Genomic DNA, 22,629 nt, shown 5'->3' on the forward strand with positions numbered 1-22,629 from the left:
GACTATCATAAATAAATTAAAAAAAAAAGGGTGAACCCACAGTGCCTGGCCCTGCATCTCCACAGTGTTGGGAGCAGCGTGGGGGGAGCGGGACACCGGCCACCCGCTCTCCTCCTGCTGCTACTGCGTGGGCTCTGCTTCCTTTCCTTGTGCTGGGCCCGGGGAGCGGGTTCTGGGCCGGCTGCTTCTGAGGAGGGCGGGGGGGGGGGGGGGGGCGGGGCTCGGCTTCATCTCTCTTGCACACCCGCGCTTGTGCTCTCGCTTGGTGTGTGTGTGCGTCTGCCAGCTGCAAGGCCCTGTCGGGAAGACCAGACTGGGGCTCTTGGTCGGCGCTGCTGGATGTGGGGACACCTTCCCGAGTAGGCCACAGATGCAGCAGGAACTGTCCTCCCACGTCCTCTGTGGGGCCTGGTCCTTGTTGGGGAGCTGACCGGGTGCCCTCAGGAGACACAACCACGGCCTTTCCTCCTGCCTCTCCTCTGCCTGTGGGGCCTGAGCCACCCCAGGCCCGCAGGCCGCATGCCCGCTGCTCTGTGGGGCTGTCAGCTGGCAGGTTTCCTGGGACCTTCCCTTGGTGGCTGTCCTGGAGGCTGAGGAGGACTCCTTTCTAGGCGATGGCCCCCTTCAAATGGCTTGAGTAGGTGGGAGCTGACTCGTCAGTCGTGTGGGGGCAGGTTTGTGGCTCGAGGTGGCCAGAAATGGGTGGGGATGCCCGAATATGTCCGAAGCAGCCCCTGGGAAGCATTGGGTAGCTCTCGTGCGGTCGAAGGAGGTGCAGACACCAGATGGCTGGGAGGAGCGTCGCCAAGGGGGCCCAGAGATCTGCCCCCATAGTTGGGCCGGAGCCTGTTGCTGGAGCTGCTGAGACCCATCCTCAGGGTCCCCAGGATTTGCACACCTGTCCCATGTCCCAGGGCTCTCATGGCATGCACGTGTGTGAGAACCGGTCTCGATGGTCTCGTCGGGGTCTCCTGGTGTGACGAGGTGGGGCATGCACCGTACCCCAGCTACTCGGGAGACTGGGGAGCCATGGACTCCATGGTCCGTCATCTTCTCTGACGTCGTTTTCAGTGTTGTGTTTTGGCCCACTCCGCCTGCCGTGGCAGCGGCTCACCAGCGTCAGAGTGGCGGGCTGGGGCACTGGGCCATGCGGCCGATGGCAGGCCGTCCTCGTGGGTGTCCTCTGCCCATTGCTGCTGGCCTGGGCCCTGGAGCTGGTGCAGCCTGTGTGTTTTCTCTCTCCAGACGCGGCTGCCACAGATTGGCCAGTGAGCTCCATCAGCTGAGGTCCGCGGAGACCAGTGCCCACCCACGAAGTCCCCTCTCCAGTGTTGGTTTGCAGTAAATCTGTATTTAAGCACTTAAGCATCTGTGTGTGTCTCTTGCTTCTGAGACTCTTCTCTGCATGTGTGCTTTTCCGGAACTCCAGCCATGAGGTCCCTGACTCACGGACAAAGCAGATGCCAAAGTAGGGGATTCCTCAGTGTCTTCTGAACTGTGTCTGCTCTAACCTGTGGTTTTCAGAAATCTGATGAGCTTTCAAGAAAAAAGAATTGTGGTTGCAGAGCTGACATGGGTTTCCAGCAGGTTCTGAAAAGCTGAAGTGAGCACAGGATCCCGAAGCTTCAGCCAGAGGACACACCCCCACACCCCATGGAGCGAGTCTCGCCCTGCGGTGCTGGGCTCACCCATCTGCCTGCACCCTCCAGGGCACAGCACGTTGGCCGCACCCTAGTCCCGGGGACCGTGCTTGTGGTCAGGCTCTAGCGACGCTTCTCAAGTGAATGGAGGAGGCGTGGTGGCATTAGCGCACAAGTGCCCAGGACCAGAGATTATCTGCCAGGGAGGAAAGGCCCCATCTTTCAACAGTTTGCCCCAAAACGTGTGGGAGGGAGAACAGTCTCCATGTTCTACGTAGAAAGGAAGTGTCCGGGAGGTGGCAGTTGCGGTGTGGAGAGGAGTGTGCCCAGGACTGCCCACCTGAGGACAGACCCACAGCCACCCGCGTCTGCCCCACTGGCAGGGTGGCGCTCCCGTGGGCCTCCCGCTGGCACCTGTCCCAGCTTCGGTGGGTGTGGGGGGTAACACCGACATTTCAGGCTCTGCTCCCCACTCAGCTCAAGCCTCTGGTGCTCTCCCTGGGTGTGATTCTTTTTTATTTTTATTTTGGAACATCAATGGGAAAAATGTCTTTAATTTTTGCTAATATCTAATTGGGATTTAGCCTTCCCATCAGTTAGGAAACATGTGTCAGTTCCTTTTTTTTTCCTTTGTAAATTGACTTTTTATTGGTGTTCAATTTGCCAACATATAGAATAACACCCAGTGCTCACCCCATCAAGTGCCCCCATCAGTGCCCATCACCCAGTCACCCCCAACCCCGCCCACCTCCACTTCCCCCACCCCTAGTTCCTTTCCTGGATGTGATTCTTGAGGGCTGGCTGGCCTCCAGAGGTCAGCTTGTGTGCAGCCCGACAGCTGCCCTGGCCTGCCCTCTGCCGCTGAGCCCAGACATGGGTACGGCCTTGTGTGTTCCCCTTGCCCTGAGGGGACCAGGCCCACGGACACTGGAGCCCAAGCTGGGGGGGCACATGGTGAGTCAGTGTCACCCCGCCTGTCCCGGCAGGCACAGCAGCCTGGTGGGGCTGTCCCGGCTGGGTGGTCTCCCATCTGGCTAGCATGGAGGACGAAACCAGGCCGGGCCTCCCGCCTTCTCTGTCATGCTGCTTCCCACGCTGTGTAGCCAGAGCCGGATGCACTCGGGGACGTTTCAATGCAAACACGGTGTGAGGGCCACAGAGGAAGGGATGACCCTGAGGCTGGAGCTGGACCGCCCACCCCGCATGCTGCTCCAGTGGGGCCTCCCTGTCTCTGCCATCCGTGTGGCACAGGCCTGGTACTGGCAGACGCTCTGCAGGTCAGGGGGTAGGCCCCTGGCGTCATTTGCCATCCTATCCCCAACAGCCCAGGTGCTTCTCCCCGAGGAGGAGTCCTGGTGTGGGTATAGCGCTGGGGCGGCTGGCAGTCTGGGGCAGGCTCTCCTGCAGGGCAGGTGGTTGGGAAGCTGCCCAGGTCGGGGCCATCCTGTGGCCTGGGGCGGGGTCTCCTGGCAGCCCGCAGCAGGGGCCTAGGAGCCCTCCACCATGTGCCTGGCCTGCAGAGGGTCTGGGTTGGCAGGTGCCATGGAGGGGCTGCCAAACAGGAGCTCGTGCTTGAGCTCAAAGGCATAGGAGCCCCGGGGGCCACCTGTCAGCTGTCCGGTGGTCTGGGGGGCCTGGGACAGGAGACCTCAGGCTGGCGGGTCCCCAGTGAAGAGCTCTGCTGCAGAAGCAGCCACAGGGCTGCGGGAGAGTGGCCAGGTGGGGCCCCACACAGCTCTGGGGTCCTCCTTCACCCAGGGTGCTCCGGATCCCTGCCATTTCAACCCCCAGGCAGTTGGGCATCTGGCGAACATGTTGCATGTAAGGTTTGGCGGAAGCCCGCTGTTGCATGTAGGGAGATGGCCTCTGGTGGGGAAGGTGCCAGCACTCGGCCCCGCCTCCTGACTCCCTGCACCCCTGACCTCAGCCTCCCACAGCAGCTGCTGTAAAGTCCAGGGGATACCTGCTGGCTCAGGGCTGCCCTGCGGCCCGGGCGCCCTGTTTCTCTGGCTGGGTGTGTCAGCCCTCTGGGTCACTCATATGTGGAATTTAAGAAATGAAACTGATGGGCATGGGGAAGAGAAGGAAAAATACAATGAGATAAAAACAGAGCAGGAGGCAAACCATAAGAGACGCTTAATCATAGGAAACAAAGTGACAGTCACTGGAGGGGAGGTGGGTGGTGGATCAGGTACCTGGGGGATGGGCATTAAGGAGGGCATGTGAAGTGATGAGCACTAGATGTTATATGCAACTGATGAATCACTACATTCTACCCCAGTCTCATACTACACTATATGTTAACCAACTTGAATTTGAATACAATCTAAAAAAAAGAATGAAAAAAATCACACATTCTTGTGTACAGTGAAGAAAGAACTCTGCATTCAATTAAAAAAGCAGTAATGGGGCACTCGCTATGTGCATCATCAGTTACCAAGAACTTGCTCACCACCATCTTTCAGGTATTAACAAATCACAATTTCTAAGCTTTTTATTAAATCAGGGACTTCCACTTCCTGAGAAGATACATACATACATACATGGTGCAAGCCAAAGCCTCGATCCCAACAACCAGAAAAGATGTGCTCCTGGCGATAGTCAGGAAGCTGTCAGATGACCAGAGCTAGGTAAAGGATCCATGCAGAGGACAGAGAGCGCTTCACTGGGGAGGCTGATGATGGGGCACCATTTTGTCCCCAGGCCACTTGCCGATTCAGGACATCAGCTCCACTGGGATAAGAGGACACCATCACCATACAGTGACACACTGGAAACTCAAGGAGGCCCAAATGCAAGGCTGACATTCCCACAGGACGTGTGCTTTGGGAAGGTGGGAGGTGAAGGGGACGGGACCGAGCGAAGCTTATCGTGGCCTCGCAGTACCTACGGGATGAGCCTCTGCTAGCGAGAACGGGTCTCCCACAAACACAGACCCACCCACGTGGGAGCTTCCAGATGACTAAGCTGCATGGGGCAGAAGAAGACCAAGTATGACACTCCAAATCCCTGAAAGGACTAGCGTAGTGCTTGTGAGGCCTTCCAGTGCTGAGGACAAAGAGCCTGCTTCTGACTAGTGGGTCTCAATCAAAACACAGAGTGTCCACAGGGGAAAAACAGGGAAAAATTACAGGGGCACTGAAGGCCAGCTCAATGCACCAAAGAGAAGAAGGGACTATCGACCAACTAAATAAACCATCTGGCCCTCGATGTTCTTTCATTCACTGTGTTATGCACACATCCAAAGAATTACCAGAAACATACACGGGAAGGAAAATGCAACCAATAATTCAGAATAAAAATAAGCAAAGACCGTGAAGTAAGTAAGATCATGCTGGTAAGAAAAACAGGTAACAAGATGGACAGAAGTGGATGCAACAAATGGAGAACTGAATGAGAAAAGTGTAATGCATATGAAGAAATCACATGGATATTCTAGACCTATAAAATAAACTATCTTTCACCAAGCATTCATCGATGGCTTAACAGAAAACTCGGATGGCATAGGAAAGGACAAGATTGGTGAGTTCTGAGATAGAGCAAACAGACAATACCAAAACTGGAGAGCAAGCAGAAGAAGCAATGAAAAGAACAGAAGACACACGGTCCACAGCAAAAGGCCCATCATACTTGAACTTGAGGTCCCAGGAAAAGAGGACAGAGATAGAAGCAATATCCAGAGAGAGAACAGCCAAGGATCCCAAACTGCAGAAAGACACCAATTCCCACATTCAAGAGGCAGAATGAAAACACATGTGCGCTTACAGGCACACACAGCACACGCGTGCACATATACACACAGGCACGCATCACACACAGGTCACGTGATCATCAAAATACAGAAAAACAAAAACAAAAAGGAAATCCTAAAAGCAGCTGTGGCTGGGGATGGGGGTTGGGAAGAGACACCCCCTTCAAAAGAACAATAGGTTGTGTAGAAACACAATAGGGGAAAATCAAGTTCTGGCCATTTGAGGTTTGGAGGGAGACTGGAGGAAAAGAGTATATTTGAATCAGATTTTTAAAAAAACCTTTTAGGTAACGTATTGAGTAGTTTGCTAAGTATTCAAAAATTTACAACATGTTATTTAAATTTCACAACTTTCTGAACTAAATATGATTACTTCCTTTTACACATAGAAACTCTAAGCTTCTTGCCAAAGGCCTCACAATTCCCACGTCACAGAACAAAGACACAAGCCCAGAGCTGTCTGAAACAATGGTGATGCTCGCAGTTTGCTACCACAGTGCTTCATCCAAAGAGAAGGAGGCATGAGCATTAGTGGAATGATGTAAGAGTTGTAATATGCAAAGATTAAGGAGCAGAAAATAAAGGGGGTGGGGGCCAACTCAAAGTTGCAGGGGACAGAGAATAGAGCGGTGTAACAAAGTTAAAGTGACAAGTAAACAGGAAAACCGTGAACCACGCTTGCTTGACGCAGTGAGCGAGAGCGATGGAAACACGGCATTTGATCAAATCACACTATTTACTTTTTTTCTCACTCTGCTAACAGCTTAACCATGGATATAATGATACAATACGATTGAATTTTAAAACACGTATGGGGTTTCACTGCATAATCTTAATGAATTCTCAGAAGACAACTCAGTATATCAAGTGGTGAAATCACTAATAGAAAAAAATATAAATCTTTTTTTAATAGTTAAATTATACAACAAGAGAATAACTATGACAATTTCAACATTGTCAAAATTCAAATTTCATTGAATTTCATTTCAAAATTCATTGTCATATTCAAATCAACATTGCAATGGATTAAAAAACTACAAAACCATATACTGAAATACAAAAATTCTCAAATTCCCAAATGAGTAACTATGAAAGTTCATGATGCGCAAAATACCAACCGTGAAATTAGCATTTTTTAAATACATAAAAGTAGAGGATAAATCATGGAATAAAGGCTTCATTATTTTAACCTACCTCCAAGCCATAAACATGTAAGAATATGTTGGCAGGAAGAGACTGGAAAAACAGCTCTTACCGGGACCACCCAAGGGAAATAGTCCTGAAGTCACATAGCACGGCCTCAACCATCGGACCTAGGCACCGAACCCGTCACAATACACAAGAGCAGGACACTGCAGGGGGTTCAAGATTCACTCGCACCCTAGTAACTCACGTGAGGAAACGTAAATGCGGCTGGTCCTGATTAACCTGTTCCATCCGAATGACCTGCAGACAGACTGGACAGAGGAGAGGACGGACACAGGGAAAGAGACTTTCGGGTTCCTCAGACCAGTAAAAGAAAAGTCCCAATGACCAAACCTCGTGGGACACGGCCCAGGCACCATCTGGACAGGTGGTTCTGACATTACAGAACATCGGGGCTCAGGAGACGATGGAATCTCCCAAACCCATCCAGTTCAACAAACTCCAATTCAGACTCGCTACGAATGTGACAGCCTAAATCTGTCTTGATGTTACAGATAATCCTGGACACGAATATTAAGTCCCTCCTTGAAGCCCTTTGTTACTCAGAGTTAAGACGTCTGCAGTCCACCATTTGCCCTGACAAGCTGCCCTCTGGGATGCCACTGTGGCCTCTGTCCTTTTCACCTGACCTGCAGCAGGAGGACCGCCAAAGGCTTGCTCCTCTACCCCGCACCCCGTCTCCACACCCGCTGGAGGTGCAGGCGGCAGCTACAGGCCACCCCACCTCTCGAAGGAGTACCTTCAGGCCTGGCCTCTGTCTTTCCTTCTGCAAGTGCTTCCTTCCCCGTCCACACCTCCACCTGGACATCTATCTGAGAGTATTGCCAACCCAACATCTCTCAGTTCCCGAAAGCTGTCTTCTCCACATCACTTAAAGGTACCCGCATGCACTCAGCCCACTTCTTTCCTGATCCCTCCCCCTCTCCCATCCCACAATCCATCTTTCAGGCCGTGCCGTGGGCTCTGCCTTCAGGGTTGACCGTCTGCCTGGCCACTCTTAGCACCCGGTTCCACACCACCATCATCTCTTCCTGGAACCAGATCTTTTCAGCGCTCTCCCTGCTCCAGTGCGTTCCGTCTGCCACAACCTTCTGACTCAGACCATGACCTCCACACACTCTGAGGGCACGTGAAGAATTTTGAAAGACAGCAGTTAGGTCCAGATGGTTTATAGGTGTCGATTCCTGATCCCTGGCTCAGCTAGTCCTTCCTGTCCCTGAAAGCTGACGGAAGCTCCTGAGGTAGCACCCGATGCCATTTCGCCTTCACCACATCCTACCCCATCACTGCTTTTCTGTCACTTACCAGAACGAAGGCCTCCTCCTTGCTCCTCCTGTACTGTGCTCCAGAGTGAGTGGTAAAAGGCACTGGAACACCACAGAATCCCCTGTTAACCGCAAAGCCTTTCTAAAGTCAAGGCGTCACTAAGCCTGGGACAGAACATCCGGTCTTTCCTTCTTTGCGTTCATTTCCATAAAAAGAGAATGACATCAGACACACGCCACCTAGCCTAAATTCATCTGTCCTGAATTCAGGGACAGTGACGATGGGATCGTGAGAGGGGTGGCGGTTCCTGCTGATAGATCCTGCCTCCTCAATCCCGAAGGATCATCAGGGAAGGACGTCAAGCTGACTGGGAGCCACGCACAAAGAGAACAGGAAAGAAAGGCTGGAGACAGTGGAAACTCAACTCACTGAGGCAGAAAGCTCACGGGAAAGATCTATACTGTCTCTAAGCATGGAATTACCTCAGGTTTTGCTTTAAAAAAAAAGAAGAAAATAATCCTGGGAAATAATTCACACACCCTATCTACAAAGTCACAATGCTGAGTCAGGAGCCAGAGCCCGCCCACTCACACATGCCTCGGTCTCAGTTATGTATTTTCTGTGATATTTCAAGGAGGAAGAGGTGAAAGATGCTACATGAATTTCCAGTAGACCAATTTTAAGTCAGTAAAAGAATCATTTCTCAGAACTGATATATGTATATATATATATATATGTATATATATATATATATAAAACACATATATATGTTCAATATTATATAACATAAGATATATCTTTTCTTAAACATTTATTCAAACTTAGAGGAACAGTATCATTAAGTTTTTACACAAAGAATATTGGGTACTATAAATTTTTACTAAGGACATATATCTACCCCCTCATCAGGAAGGTAAGCACCTTCCTGCTTATTCATTCCTAGCATGCCCTTGTTAACATTACATGAACTTCTAAAACAGTGTAATTCATCGACTGTAATGACATACTATAAACATATATAATATACAAACAACATACCTAATAATCATTCAAACGTCATTTCGAAGCCCCACAGCATATCATTTATGTTTACTATTAATTTCCACCAGACTTTACATCACCCTGGTCATAGTATTCATTCATGGGTACATGAACTGAAATTTTATAAACTCTCTCTCCATCTTGCTAAGAGAGGCATCCCAATGGCATTATATTTCATGTTTAAAAATTACCAATCATACTATTAATTTTGCCGTTTATATCAATTGTGCATCAGTACTATTTATAATAACAATTCTTTCTGACCGATTTTCACACTTAGAATACTGTAGCCAAAGACACTAAAACTTTAGAAACCTTACTTCCATGTGTGTATATACCAGTCTGTATATGTACACACATACACACAGAAAAATGACAGAATACTTATTAAAACATCTTCCCATTATAAAAAGCATAAAATAAAATCTATGGAGGAAATGAAAGAGACAGGAGTTCAAGAAGAAAAGCAAATATAATTGTTCTGACAGTGAAAAGAGAGAGCTCAGTCAGGTAAAGTTCAAAGGGATGATAGTGAGCATCAAATTATCATGGTAGTAACGTTCTATTGGATACATATTCAATAGTGAGATACAAAATACTTTTACAAGGTCAACTTTTCCCATACACTTGTAGAAAACCCCATCCTGTACTATTGATACTTGAGATGAAAATGTTTGAGGTCCAACTTAAAAATGGGGAGGGGGTGATAGTTTTGACAAATTATGGAGGGAGATCTTGAGCACTCTGCTGAAGCACAACTAGTGTGATTGCTTGCACAAAGAACACAAGTGTCGCACCACCACCGTCATGGCCCTGCAAGACAGAGTGGCTGCTCAACCTTTCATAAAGCCCTCGTTCCCTCATGCAAGGGTCACAGCCACAGTGGCCCTGCTCAGTGAAGCCAACGTCCCAATGTCTTCCCCCTTCAGAATTGGCACCTCTGTATTCCCTCCACCTGGAATGCTCTTTGACATAACCCCTCTCATAATTCAAGATTCTACTCTAAATGCCTCAGAAAGAATGCTCGGACTTTTAGTTTGGTTATGTGTGTATTACGGTACTCTGCATGGTAATATTTTGTGTCATTTCTTACAACTGCATGGGAGTCTACAACTATCTCAAAGAAAAGTCTTTACAAAACCCTCTGGGGCTGCCTTCTGCAACAGATCTATCTGCAATGCTAACCTCTGCCATGACTCCCCCCCACCCCTCGTCACTTCCTTGCCTGTCACCCAACATCATTCCTCCATAGTACCCACTGCTTTCTGAAATTACTGATTGGCTCACTCCTCTATTTCCTGAGACCCCACAAGGAAGTCATCTCCAGAAATACAGAGTCCTTGTCTTGCTCATCACTCTCTCCCAGGACTTAAAATGAGGCTGGGCCTCAGGAAGCTTTCACTAGATGAAAATGCACGAGGCAGAGGTGATACCCAGTGACAGGACAGGAAGACCTGACATCACTCTGCTGTGACATGTTACATACTTAACCTCATGTAGTTCACTCCTTAGGAGAATTCTGGAAGAAAGAGTAATTTTCCATATTTGTAGTTGAGTGAATGGAGCGTAAGAGGTTAAATAACTTGGCCGACGCTGCATCGGCCATCAGGTTGGCCATTAGGAAGTACTGATGAAGTACTTCATCAGGAAGTAATGGTGTTGTTCAAAGTCAGGTACTAGAGATTAATAAGCCTACACAGAGCTTTCCTCACCACAAGCCCCTCACAGGGCTTTCCATTTATTGCCTCAATTGATCCTCACGATAGTCTACATCTGATCACATCAGGGGTTCAGACCACGAAACCAGGCTCGGAGAGTCAAGGAGGTTTGTTCAAGCAAGTACAGCTGCTGTGGAACACAGGGAACTCAGGGGCTGCGACCCCAGCTCCAGCTCCCCCGGAATCCCACGCGTGCACAGACGACAGACAGAGATTTAAAGGAATGCACACAAGGTCACGCAGCTGGATGGACAAAAGGCTGAATTAAGAGTAGGCCAACGACCTATTAGTCAAATGAGCTTTCCAGCCTGGCGTATCGTGCCACTGTCAAACACTTGAAAGTTTACATTTATTGCAGACTTTCAGAGATAAGATCAAGATTTTTATAATGAACATTAGCCATGCTACTGAAAACATAAGTAGACCGAGGTAAGAGACAGCCGACACGGAATACATGTGCTTATGGCTACCGTACACCATGCATACTCACAGCTCCAGAATATGACAAAAATCTAACTGCATGCATGTTGGGCTTTGATCTCTACAGGGTATAATCTTACTTAGGAATATTTAGTATTATTTCATAACATTTTCCTATCTATGGACAAACAGATCATTACAAATCAGGATGAAAACTGTTCATGACTCTGAAAGCTCTACATCTCTAGGGGAAGAAAATGCGTCAGAAACAGAAAAATCTTATACACTGTATGTATCCATGTGCTCTCTGATAAATACAAAAGATTTTCTCACCAAAAGAGCACGACACTTCAATGTACTTGCACAAGGCTCACATATGTCTTAAAATAATGAACAATCAGAAACTGAAGAACAATAGTAAGTTCCAACAAAAATAACAGATACAGCGTGTATCTGACTTTACTTTGTCTCTACCAATACTGGGGGGAACACTCTTTAATGGGGTGGCCATTTCCCAGTTAACACTGTTCAAACCCGAACAGCAAAACTTTGGTTGAACAGCCAAAGTCAGGTCTCTACCCTAGAGGATCATACAATGTTAATGATAGGAAGTTTTCTATTTTCCTTCCCTCATCGCAGAAATAAAAAGTTGTGAGGAAAACAAAAGTTACTTATGGTATCCAAAACTCGGATAATGCTAGATTTAACATATGTTTATGCTGCATTCTGCAACTAAAACAATTTGCATTGAAAATGTCGAGTAGGTATTTCTCTCTATCACTACAACTATAAACCGGACAGGATAAATCAGACCACTGTGACAGTTCAAGTGGAGAATTTAGGAGCAGAAAAAAGAAAGATTTTCAGCAATATATGACAAGTTCAATTATTTTAGACTTAAATCTGGTAAAAAATGTAATTAAATTTAAAACATGCAATCAAATAGCATATATATATATATTTTTTTCCCATATAGCACAAGATGATGAAAGATAAGATAATTTTCCTTATGGAGATTCCGATCTAAGCCCAAATGAAAAGAAAAAAGAAACCTATCTTCATCATGGCAGGTGACTATGTCCTACAAAAAGATCCTTGCATCATACAAAAATGCAACTCCTATAACATAACAGAACTTTAACATGGGGGAAAACGAGGCCTTTTTTTAAAGTAAACTGCTGTTGCAAGGTAACTTTTAATTTGCGCACATAATGTAAATTGCTACGGTCAGCGCACCTTGGGTCACGGAAACAACGGTAGCTGGATCCAGAGGTGCCCCGGCAGTCCGGGTGTTCAGGCAAAGTGCCGTGAACAGTGAGGATCGATGAGCTCCTCAAAGTGTCACGGCCAGATCCTCGGCAGGGTGGCTGGAGAATAATATTCAGAGAGCAAGCACATGCTTAGTGTTACACTTTAAATTGATGCTGACATTTTGGATTGTGAAAAGAAAGTTTTTCCTAAGTAATATAGGAAACAACCCAGCTAACCTTCTGGAGGATATCAGATAATCATGGTAGGTTGTTGTGTAAGAGCTAACTTCTCAGAAATGTGAGCCCATGTGAAATACAAACAAGCAGCCGTTGCAGAGATTTACTATAGTGATCAACATTTTAATTACTTTCTGTTTTCTTAGATGTACAGGACTATTGCGATGAATATTCGCTCTATCTACAAACAAAGCAGTATTTTTAGCCTGGTATTTGCATTTGGTGGCAAAAAACTCCCACAAGGGTACGAATAACCACAAGTCATGTGCTGATTAATCCGAGACTTCTCAAGTCACGCATTAATTAAAGGAATTACTATGATCTTTGCTGGTAACGCTACACATTTGTCACACGGCATGCAGAGAACGACTTATTGGATGGTCAGATTTCAAACAAATCTCCAACCCTGCAAATACAGAGAGGATTTTTTCGAATCACTGCTGATGGTGACTCAATAAAAACCGAGGGCCTAAGTATGAAAACAAACTCCTACCAGAAAATCGCTAGACCAGTCTACACATGTGTGATGATTGACAAATAACTCGAGTGTGCAAAGAAGTGTTCTCCACATAAGAGAAAGGAGGACCACAATGGAAGGTGTGCAATGCAGGCCAAGCCACATCCTCAGCCGGCCCCGGCCCCCCGGCTCCAGGCCCCCCAGCCCCGAAAGGGGCGCGCACACACTGCGGCCCTGCTGCTCCGTACTCCTGCCAATGCCCTACGCTCTGGACATGCAGCCTTACCTCAGAAGCCACGGACTATCTATCAAGTGGGTTAAATTGCTTCATGTTTTCAAGGCGTCTTATAAAGCATTCTCGGGAAAATGTTTTGCTCCGTCATTCCTGGCCTTTTAGAAACGGTGCCCCAGCAAGTATTAATATTGATGAAAACCACATGATCTCGGTCATTTACTGCCGACTGACACACACAGGCCCAAGGTAACACAACACAGCTTCCCTGGTTCTTAGAACGTATACATAGACCAAAGTTGAAATACTGAACTTTCTTTTTTCAGAAGAAGATCCTACATTTTTCTGGTTAAAACTGACCCATTGCTTAAACTCTGCCCTTTATTTTTATTTTTTTTATTTTTTATTTTTTTAGTTTCAGAAGCAGAATTTATTTATTTTTTTAAGTTTTTCTTTTTTTTGTTTATAATAAATGTATTTTTTATTGGTGTTCACTTTGCCAACATACAGAATAACACCCAGTGCTCATCCCCTCAAGTGCCCCCCTCAGTGCCCGTCACCCATAAACTCTGCCCTTTAAACATCTCTGATAAAATCGAAGATGTCAAAGAAACCACATAAGACATTTCAGAAAATCAATTTGAAAGGTGTTAATCTCTATATGGGAAATATTTTTCTGCCGCAAAGGAATCTATATGCATCCTTCCTTCCTTAACAAAACAAAGTGAATTTTGTCGCGTTCGGTTCTATAAAAAGAGAAGCCCCACAGCCCTATTCTGAATGTGTCAGCAGGTCTTCTCGTGTAGGGAGTCGAAGGGTACAAGTCTCCTCTTCCAGAAGTGGGCAGGCAGCAGCGCACTTACAAGCCACAGGCCAGAAGAAGAGGATTATTTCCACAACAGGCAAAACTGCCAGGAGGAACAAGCCACGACAACCGCGTGCATATTAAAGCCTTACAGTGGCTCCACAAGACCAAGGGAGCACCGAGAGCTCCCACTCATGCAGTTTAGCTCGAGATTCGGGGAAAGCATTTGACTATGGGGTTTGGAGGATGGAGCATGAACAGTACTTTTGTAAGACTTCTGCAGGTGGGAAAACTGGGCTGTGCTCACATAGCTATCACCCACCAAGACCAAGAAAGCCTCAAACGTTATTTTTAAACACTGGATTCTCACATCCATTCCTTATTTTTCATGCCTGAATTACAGATGTCATGATACCATGAGATACTTTAGGATGCCTACGCATTGCGAAGTAAAAACTTCTACCAGCAGCTGGCTGACCACTAACCCTAGGTCAGAACATGGGCTACTGTATTTATCACTAATCCTGATATGACAATTTACTATAAACTTAATTATTAAAGCTCTCCTAAAACATCAAGAGTCTGACACCATGTGTTTACATCAAAGCCAACAGACATATAAAGGTGAAATCGGAGTATATTAAGTATTACTCCTTTTTCCCCACTGGATAATCAGTATTTGATATTTCAAACACTCAGAATATTTCTCAATGTTTTCTGTCAAAGTATTGTTAATGAAAGGAAAGAGGGAACGAGTTACAGAACTTTAGAACTGAGCTGATGCAAAGAAAATTAGACATTTCTTTGAAATCTCACATTTTTGTAACTGGCTACATAAAATATGGGTTTACTTTAATATAAAAATGACAATCTTCTCCATTCCTCACGTATACACAGTAAAGCAACTACCACGTTTGGTGGAAACATGAAGCGGAAGATGGGTCAGAGGGAACGAGAGATGGATGCTTTAGCACCAGCTCTCAAGCTTAAACAAGGAAAATAATAAGTTAGGAAAGATTTACACATAGCATTGTTTTCACAGTAAATATTTAGAAATATAAATTAAAGTAGCGTGAAATTGCAGTATCATGATATGGATAAACAACAGATTGTGAGGTCATTAAATTATAATGTAAATCTGTTATCTATAAAATATATGCAATGATGTCTATGATATATGGAGGAGACAGAGCATGCTGCAAAACATCATGATCAACAGATTCTCCTTTATACAAAATCTTATATGTACATTTCTAAATATGCACGAGAACACGTGACCAGTGAGAGACATCAGCAAGAGCTAACAGGAGCTGCCTCTGAGTGACGAGATCTGCAATTCCGTTTACTTTTTGCACTTCTATATACTGATTGCATTTTTAACGATCATTTATCTGAAAAGTTCTTTCCAAAGTAAAATGTCTTTTTTTTTTAAAGAGATTCTGACATGAAATGAGAAAAAAAACAAAGGGCTTTATTTTTAAAGAAGAAAAACTTCTAGCAAGGTCATGTGCTAGTCTACTACCCTGAAGGGACTGTGCACTTTGAAGACTTTGGGAAATGTTCACTGTGCCTACAGAGTAGTCCCATGCTCATTCTGTCATTTCTGCAGTGAGTAGCACCAATAGAAGAGGTATGGAGGGCAGCCCCGGTGGTGCAGCGGTTTAGCGCCGCCTGCAGCCCAGGGCATGATCCTGGAGACCCTGGATCGAGTCCCACGTTGGGCTCTCTGAATGGAGCCTGCTTCTCCCCCTGCCTGTGTCTCTGCCTCTCTCTCTCTCTCTCTCTGTCTCTGTCTCTATGAATAAATAAATAAATAAAAATCTTTAAAAAAATAAAAGAGGTATCGAGAAGAAGTGAAAGGTACTCCACCCTCTGGTACAGAACGTGTTTTCATGTGAGGCTCAGGGACCAGTAGTGGGTTATTCTCGACTATACTGCTCTCAATGACATCAAGCACAAACCCACTAAGAGACTTAGGCATGCCTCTGCTGTTATGACATTTTGGTCAAAATGGCAAAATGCATCTTAATTACAGTTTTGATAGGTATGTACTTATAGGTGTCATATATTCAACGACCTTTCAGGTTCAGGATATAACTGAGTACACTTAGGACATGTAAAGTTAACAAATTAAAACTCTGATAGATGATAGGAAAGAAAATTCTATCCAGAGTTTCACCGATACCATGAAATTATCATTTTGATGGCCCACATTTATGATGCTCTAAATATATGCACAGTGTAAAGTAGTCAATCTGGATTTCTACAAAAGGACACTGAGCACAAAATGGAAACATAAAGACAGTTCTATGAAATGAATCTCATAAACTATCGACCGAAGAACATTTTATGTTTAAACTAAACAGTTTTTGACTCCATGATCATTTATCATACTCAAGATAAAAATAGATAAAAAATAATTGATAATTGATGATTAAGACAAAATTCATATAACACTAGCATTATTCTTTCCAAGTATTCCAAGCAGAAATTCTTATAGGACACAACCAAAAGTATGGGCTATTTACTTGCTGTTATTTTAATAAAAGAACAAAGAAAACTAAGACCTCACAAAATGTTGAAATAGCTATCTATCTACAGACATTGTGAATTTTTAGGAAGACACGCTGAAACATCAATACCATTGCAAACACACACGCATGCGCATATTCTGGTACGATGAACTTGAAAATTAACAAGCTATATTGGAGTTATGAATAATGGTCCTAATTATTCTTTTCCCAAAGTAGTAAACAGAAATACTATGTCAGAGTTTTCTGATCAGTGACAAAGTCATTAATAAATGAAATCAAAATGGCTAGCAATCAATAAAAAACTGTATTTGTGAGGGAAACATTCACTGCTACACTAGGCTTCCATTCCGTATAGGCAACAGATTCATTTTAGTATGTAAAATGCTCTGGGTTGAAGAATGCTTTTGACAAGAAATGATAAAGATTTTTCCCTATCACAGTAACAAAAACATATATTCACGTTGTGTTTTTTGAACTGCTCATCTTCCTAAAAAAATTAAGTAATGAGGAAGGCCATAAGATGGCTAGGAAAACATAAACTGTAAGAAGCAAGAGGTTCATTTCCCTTAAACAAAATTCCCAGAAAGCAGGCAAGAAAAAAAATAAAAGACCTCAACAATTGGAAAAGTTGGGGAAGGAGGGGAAAATCTGAAAGCAAGCAAGATGAAAATAATGAAAATACCAGCTGACATAAACAGGGATAGAATGCAGTCTAATCCCCAGACTCCTGAGCAAGGACATATGCAAAATTAGCACGGGAACACAAAACTACAACAGAAAGATGGTACGCGTAGCACCGGGACCAAGTATTAAACAAAGCATATCGAATTCAGAACTTGCTCATCAAACTGGATTAATTCTCCCTTTTGATGAAATGCATTTTGAGTTCAGGTTACGTCACAGGAATATTTTTATGGAATGACTTTAAAAATGTAGAGAAAGACTCTGATTCCTCTGACTCCCCTTAGTGAAAGAAAATCTTCGAATGCTGCTAAAGTTAATTAAAAACCATGAGGGAGGGATCCCTGGGTGGCGCAGCGGTTTAGCGCCTGCCTTTGGCCCAGGGCGCGATCCTGGAGACCCGGGATCGAGTCCCACATCGGGCTCCCGGTGCATGGAGCCTGCTTCTCCCTCTGCCTGTGTCTCTGCCTCTCTCTCTCTCTGTAACTATCATAAATAAATAAAAATTAAAGAAAAAAAAACCATGAGGGATCAATGAAATGAGAGATTCAATACAGACTGTGACATTCTGGGCCAAAACTGAAGTGTCACCAAAAAGTAATGGTTTTGGTAGACCCTGGCTAACAAACGAGAAAGGATATCAAACACAAAGACTTTTTTTGTCAAGAATGGTAACACTGATGAGAGAGAACCTCAAAGTGACATACATACATACCGACAACTGAGTATGTATATTCAGCATAAAGACTCACCAGAAGCAGGTGTCCATGCCTCTGTGGACAAAAAACAAAACAAAACAAAACAAAACAAAACAACTTTGGTTAACAGATCAACACACATATTAAAATCCAGACACTATAAGTTCTGGCACAGAGGCTGAAGCACACATTACATGAGAACACTGTTGCTGTCTCTATCTGGTGAAACACAAAGGAGTGTGAACCTCGTAAATGCAATTTTGGGTATCAAAGTCCAACTGACTCTTTGTAATGTGCTCTGGCTTTGCAATTCTCAACATAGCAGGTGATAACCTGATATAGAAGCGAATACTACCGTGACTTCGGTTAGCTGCATGTGAGTTGTTTAAATATCAAAAGGTGAAGTACGACAAATTAGGAATAAAACACAAGTTTATGGAAAGGGTGCTTCAAAGAATGAAACCTGGATAAAACTCAAAAGCAGGAATCCTCCCAAGTGATCCTTTGCTACAAAATTAATTCACATTAGTGGAAGGCTTTGCTATGCCCAGTGCTGGGAATGTTTTTGTCCTGTCGGAAACAGTTCACGCAAAATACCGAATTTCCATATTTCACCGTTATGTCCCGTTGTTTTGCTCAGAAAGAGCACCAAATCTCTGTGCTTAATTTAAAATGAATTACAATTTTGCTGGGGGTTTAATTGCTAAGTAATTTGTTTGAACAGTTTAAACCACTTACAATTTTAGTCAACATAAAAATTTGTGGGCAATCATACGGGAAAACTCATAAAACCACAGCTAAATTCCTAGGGATCAAAGTGTTATAGACTGAAATAGCCTTTAACTAACAAATGATCATTATGATTGGATGTCAACTGCATTCCTATATTGTAATTCATTTGCATATGTAAGAAAAAATAGAAAACCATTAGGCCAAGTAAAGGACTAAAAATTGCTTTTAAAGCAGCAACACTATGCAAATCTAAACAGAAATTCCAAACGTCCTGTTATTCTTCTGGGAGTTCAGAGCAAAAGTCGTTCTTACGTAAAAACGGAATTAAGGTTGAGAGCCCACAAGACTTCCTGACGGTGCTTCGTAAGTTAGAAAATGAGCCCATAGATAGGAGATCGTAAAGACGCTTTTCTTCCAACAGAGACGGCTTCCTTACTGCTCACCCAGTTCCTGACCTCTGTCATGAGCTAGTGAACCCCCAGAACAAAGCTGAGAACAAAACCTGGGTTTCGATACGACTCCACAGTTGAACTCAGAACCAGATTAAAACCAGGGCTTACGAGAGCTTTCCCGCTGTCAGATTCAACCGTGGGTCATCCCTAATCCCGCCCCAGACCAGCGAGAAGACAGCAAGCTCCCATCCTTGCAGGAGTGTGCCGTGGAAGCGTCACAAGCCAGGGACAGAGGGGTTGTGTCCCTCAGAGTGAAGCTACAGGAAATGGTTTCCTTCTTTTCATTTTTTCGTTCTTAAGGAACTTTCATAAAACAGCTCTGAATCATACAGTCTCCTTTAAAAATGTTCTCCTCATAAGGAAAACAGAAGAAAAATCAACCACCAAAGGTCACACTTGAAAACGCAGAACTTCAGAACTTGTGGAAGAAACACCTGTAAGACCTCTTTCTTTGTACCACTTCATGCAAAGTTTCTCATGAGAAATTTATGTACTGGTTTGTGTTTTATGAATCAGACCTGAATAAAAAGAGAGACTTCTGCCATGAAACTTAAAGGGTAAGAAAATCTCCATGTGCGTGCCACTCCCAGCATCATGAGTCAGGTTTTTCCCCTCCCCACGCAGACTGTTCCAGAGTCTCACCTCAATCCCCCCTACTGGTCCTTACAGATGCGCTAAAATGGATTACCACTGCAGTGGTTTATCAGTCCTCCTCCGATATCCATAGAAAACTAAAGAAGACCAAGGAGGGTCCTCAAACTCCCATTCCCGACCTGGTGAAAATGGCATTTAAAGTCCTTAACACCCGAGAGGAAGTGGCTGAACTTAAGAGGCAGGCCAGGCTCCAGCAGAAGGTCCAACTCCAGACCCAAGCGTCGGTGGGAGCCCGCAGAAAGGGGGAACCAACCGAATCCCACCTGGGGCTTGCTTCAGATGTGGCACCGAGGGACAATGGGCCCGTCAATGTCCCAATCCCAAGGAGCCAACGCGGCAATTCCCTCAATGTGGAACGATGCGCCACTGGAAATCCGCCTGCTGGGTCTCGGGGGATCCTTGGCGCCTCCACACAGAGGAAACCCTGAGCCGGGAAGTCCAGCCTTTCAACTACTCGGATTGGATGATGACTGACGGGGCCCAGACTCAGACACCCCCTAAGCCAGGCCAAGCCCAGGGTCCTGCTCCAGGTAGAAGGGAAGCCCATCTCTTTCCTGTTGGGCACGGGGGCGACTGACTCCATTGTGCCTTCCTACTCGGGGGCCAGCTTCCCCTCTCCAGTAGCCGTGATGGGAACTGATGGCACCTCCTCTATTCCACGGACTGCCCCACTCCTCTCTTGCAGCCTGGATGGGTTCTCCTCCTCACACTCCTTCCTTAGAATCCCTTCCTGCCCAGCTCCTTTTCGTCGAAAATCCTGACATCTATCTATCAGCTTCTCCTCGGCTAAGTCCGGCTACCCTCCTACTTACCCCCTCTACTAACCCAGAACCCTCCCATTCCTGCTCTCAACTCCTGGAAGAGCTGCCCCCTCCACATCCAGGACTTTAGAATCAGCCCTTCCCTAACCCTGACCAAATTCTCTTTGTGGCCAGAGACACGCAGCATAGGCCATCGTTACCCTAGATGCCATCCTAGAGGCAGTTCCCCCCTCCTCGGGACAAGCTCTCGGAAGGCAGAACTTAGAGCCCTCACCAGGGCTCTTCGCCTGTCCAAAGGGCAATGAGCTACCATATACACGGACTCCAAATGTGCCTCCATCATCACACATACACATTCTGTCCTCTGGCAAGAGCAAAGGTTTCTTACAACCAAGGGAAGCCCCATAATCTATGGGCCCCTCATTTCAAAACTACTAGAGGCCCTCAGCCTTCCCACTGAAGTAGCCATTGTCCACTGCCATGGACATCAATCCTCCATGGACCCGGTGTCCTGGGCCAACAACAAAGCTGACTCAACTGCCCAAGCCACTGCCTTAGGCTCCTCATCAGCTCCCCTCCTCTTCCTCAACACACCACATTCCCCCTCTTACACAGATGAGGAAACTCACACACTAAAAAAGATGAGAAGAATAGCCGGGGAGAAAGACTGGATCTTCATTCAAAAGAAACTCGCTCTTCCAAACCATTTAGCTCCTGTGATCATTTCAGACATACGTCAATCCCTACACATTGGTCCCAAGGCCTTACACCAGTTCCCAGGATTCCACTATCCACATCTCCAAAAGGTAATTGGAGAGGTGCGTTAGTCTTACAAAACCTGCTCCACTGTAAATGCTCAAGGGGGAATTCGCAGGCCAGGACCCAATCACCAGCTCCATGGCTACCAACCTGGCAAGGACTGGCAGCTTGACTTTTCCCACATGCCGCGCCATAAATCCTTTCGCTACCTATTAACCTTAGTGGACACCTTTACAGGCTGGATAGAGGCTTTTCCCACAGCTCGGGAGATGGCGGATGTGGTGGCCACCATACTCATCGAACAGATCATTCTGAGATTCAGCCTCCTGGAGATCCTACAATCTGACAACAGCCCGGCTTTCATCTCCAGCATCACCCGGCAAGACTCCGAGAGCCTAAATATTACCTGGAAACTCCATATCCCATATCACCCCCAGTCTTCGGGTAAGGTAGAGTGGGCCAACGGCCTTCTCAAAGAACATCTCACCAAACTTACCCTTGAAACTCCACCTGTCCAGGCCAACCCTCCTCCCGTTGGCTTTAACAAGGCTCAGAGCCACCCCTAGAGGGCCATCGGGCCTAAGTCCCTTTGAGCTTCTCTACGGGGTGGCCCTTCCTGCTCACTTAAAATCTTCCATCATCACCTCCTCCTCTCCTATCTTACTTACCTACCTTCCCTAACTCTTCTAAGAGCCCTCCTGTGGGCCCATGTGGATTCAGTCACCCCTACTCCAGGAGCACCCACCTACAGGCTAACCCAACTCAGGACCAGGGCCCCTTCTCCTGGATAAAACTTATCCAACAAGGCACTTCCCTCGCCAGCCTTTCCTGCATGGGCAATCTGTCCCACTGTTTTATCTGTGCCGCTTTAGGCAAAACTCCCCTTGTGGCCATTCCCCTCCCCAAGTGCATTCAGCTGCACCAGCCCCGCACCCACACCTCCAGTGCCTGCCTCATCCCTCTCTCACTAATGTTGCCCTATTTACTGACCCTCTCAACCATCAATTCCCCTTCTGTTATTCTGCCCCTAACTCATCCCTGTGCAACGTCACCCGGTCAAACGTCACCTCTCATCATGCTGCTATTGCCTGATTCTTTTGGTGCCATGGCACCCTATCTCAATCTCTCAATACCTCTGCCTCGCTCCTGACTGTCTCCCTAGTTCCGCGATTAACTATCTATAGTCAGGCAGAAGTAGCCCTCCTCATCAGCCCCCTGGAAAAGCAGAAACGAGTGATCTTTCTCCCACTGGTTGTCAGGGTCTCCCTGGCCTCAACCCTGGTGACCACTGGGTAAGGGGCCCTTATTCTACTCTGTAGATTCCTCCAGGGACCT

General features: G+C 45.9%; 1 long non-coding RNA gene across 4 annotated transcripts in view; it reads right to left on the reverse strand.

The window, feature by feature from the left end:
- Window positions 1–22,629, reverse strand: part of LOC140611774 (uncharacterized) — a 192,221-nt gene that overhangs the window by 145,893 nt on the left and 23,699 nt on the right. For 2 of the 4 annotated variants that reach the window (XR_012012977.1, XR_012012976.1), the window contains one exon: window positions 17,991–18,011. The exons of the other annotated variants lie outside the window; for them this stretch is intronic. This is a non-coding gene — a long non-coding RNA (uncharacterized lncRNA). The remainder of the gene's footprint in view (window positions 1–17,990; window positions 18,012–22,629) is intronic. 4 annotated transcript variants of the gene reach the window in all.

The sequence above is a fragment of the Canis lupus genome, chromosome 20 (assembly GCF_048164855.1).
Source record: "Canis lupus baileyi chromosome 20, mCanLup2.hap1, whole genome shotgun sequence".
NCBI lineage: Eukaryota > Metazoa > Chordata > Mammalia > Carnivora > Canidae > Canis > Canis lupus.